Source organism: Otolemur garnettii, unplaced genomic scaffold (assembly GCF_000181295.1).
Source record: "Otolemur garnettii isolate 467f Iridium unplaced genomic scaffold, OtoGar3 scaffold00063, whole genome shotgun sequence".
Classification (NCBI taxonomy): Eukaryota; Metazoa; Chordata; class Mammalia; order Primates; family Galagidae; genus Otolemur; species Otolemur garnettii.
The window spans coordinates 3,135,537-3,137,861 of NW_003852458.1; the positions used below are offsets into that span (position 1 = coordinate 3,135,537).

General features: G+C 42.2%; 1 non-coding gene across 1 annotated transcript; it reads right to left on the reverse strand.

The window, feature by feature from the left end:
• Window positions 1-1,794: 1,794 nt before the first annotated feature.
• Window positions 1,795-1,898, reverse strand: LOC111726401. The gene has a single exon (XR_002774182.1). It is a non-coding gene; the product is annotated as a small nucleolar RNA U13 (small nucleolar RNA).
• Window positions 1,899-2,325: the final 427 nt, after the last annotated feature.

Here is a 2,325-nt window from a genome sequence, read left to right on the forward strand (position 1 = left end):
AGTGAGATTCTGTCTCAAAAAACAAAAAAGTTTAAAAAATGAAAATCTTATAAGGTAAAAATATGATAGTAAGCTAAGGTTATTTACTTTTATAAACTTAGTGTACCTAAGTATACAGTGTGTATAAAAGTCCACACTACTGCACAGTAATGACCTAGGTTTTCACATTCACTCATCAGTCACTCACTGACTCACCCAGAGCAACTTCTAATCCTGTAGGGTAAGTGCCCTAGGCAGGTGTACCATTTTTTATCTTTTATATCATATTTTAACTGTATCTTTTCTATGTTTAGATACACTAATACTTCTTACCATGTAACAGTTGCCCAGAGTATTCAGTACAGTAAATGCTGTACAGATGTGTGGCCTCAGAGCCACAGGCTGTCCCATAGAGCCTAGATGTATAGTGGGCTCTACCATCTAGGTTTGTAGGATGTACACTTTATGATGTTTGCACAGTGAGGAAATTGCCTAATGATACATTTGTCATGGGCTTGCAACCTGTGCAGTCCCAAAGTGGCCCCAGCTCCGAGAAGCCTGTGCTTGGTTAATGTTCTACTCTCGCCATCTTCAAATGGTAGCCCAGATCCCTACCGTCAGGCAACATGTAACTATACATACACGTGCATATATGTGCATTAAAACATAGTAACGATCATCTCTAGGGAGTGGGAGTAGGGGTGATTTTTAAATTTTTTCTGCTCATCAGGAATGAAGTGTTACACTTCTCAGTAAATATACTTTATAACAAGAAAAAAGCTTAAATTTTTAAAAATAAAAATGGCTTCTAAAATAAAAGGGTTAAAAATAAAAAACCTCCAAAGCTTGGATATTGATTGTTGGATATTGATTGTTGGATATCGACCCTGTTTTTTCCTCTGTGCCAGCACTCTGTTAAGACATATGTTTAACAGCTTTGTGGGAAAAGGTCCCAGACAAGAGATCAGATTGCATTCCTGGGGGCAGACCGTATCTTCCTGGCATCTGGAGGGGCGCACCAGGCCTCTCCTTACCTGCTGCAACTAATGAACCCCTCTGTAGGGTGGTGGGCAGTGTCCTCTGTCCCTGCTGAGGACGGGGGACTCTGTGGCATGTGCACTGAGCCTTCTCGTCCCACCCCCATGCTCTTTCGGATCTGTCCTGCCCTGTGTTGGTCTATGGCCAAGCTTTTCTGGGAAACCTAAAATCTGGTAGTGCTCTGACCTGCCCAGATCTCTTTCTCTGAGGCTAACTAGGCACTAAGGTACTAAATAGGACCGGCTACATAATTTGCCGGCTCAGTACCAGATACAAACGTGAGTTGTTGATAACTTACTAAGTATTTCAAGATTGCAAGAGCAGAACATGAACCCAGCACAGGGTTTTTTGAGCCGGGGCGCTCTGTGACTGCACAGGTCACAAGCCCGCGAAGCCACCCTGGCACCAGCCTCCTTCTTATTTCTCACCTCGTCTGTTCAACTGTAAAGTGGAGGCAAGTTAGTTTGTTCGTGACCCTGAAAAAGAAAGGCCGTTTAACAGGACCCAGTGGAGTGTTAGTTCATTTTCTCCCATCCCAGGATCATCATGTGGTGACAATGGCCACATCGTTTCGGAGTGAGTCTGTGTCCTTTATCCTCCAGTTATCCAGGGAGGGGAGAGAGGAGGGAGACTGCTGAGTAACCAGCATGGGGTAAAGGAAAACTTCACGTCTATCGTCTATCGCATGGGCTTTCTTTTTCCCCCTTTAATGGCCAATCATGGGGTTTGCACATCTTTCGATTAAAAGCAGCTAACTTCCCATAATTTTTTTTTTCATGTCAGACGGGTAATAGGCCGACATCATAACAAGATTTGTGCGAGGCGCATCTCACGCATGCGCATGAAAACCCAATCCTCATGCTTACGAACTACAAAAGGCTCTAACTCCCCATTATACAGAAGCCTGCTATCCAATGGGCCACTTACCTTAGCCAATTCATCTACAAGTCAAAGTAGAAATTTGTTATCAGGATTCAGTGGTGATCAGGGTTCAAACATTACATACTCTACGCCTGTAACAAAATATCACATGTACTCCAAGAATATACACAAATATTGCATATCAATTAAAAAATGAAAAATTTAACAAAGCAATATGTGAATAGCACTTTCCCTTCTACCAACGCAAATGTTCCAAAACCACCATATCAACAAGATCTCATAGTGATTGGTGAGAGCATGAGTTCTTTATCTGTTACTGATGTCCAGGTGGTCTGGGGCAAGTCACTTAATTGCTCTGTGTCTTGGTCTCCTTAATTGTAAACAAAGATAACAATACTCAACGGGTTATTGGGAAATAAAATAATA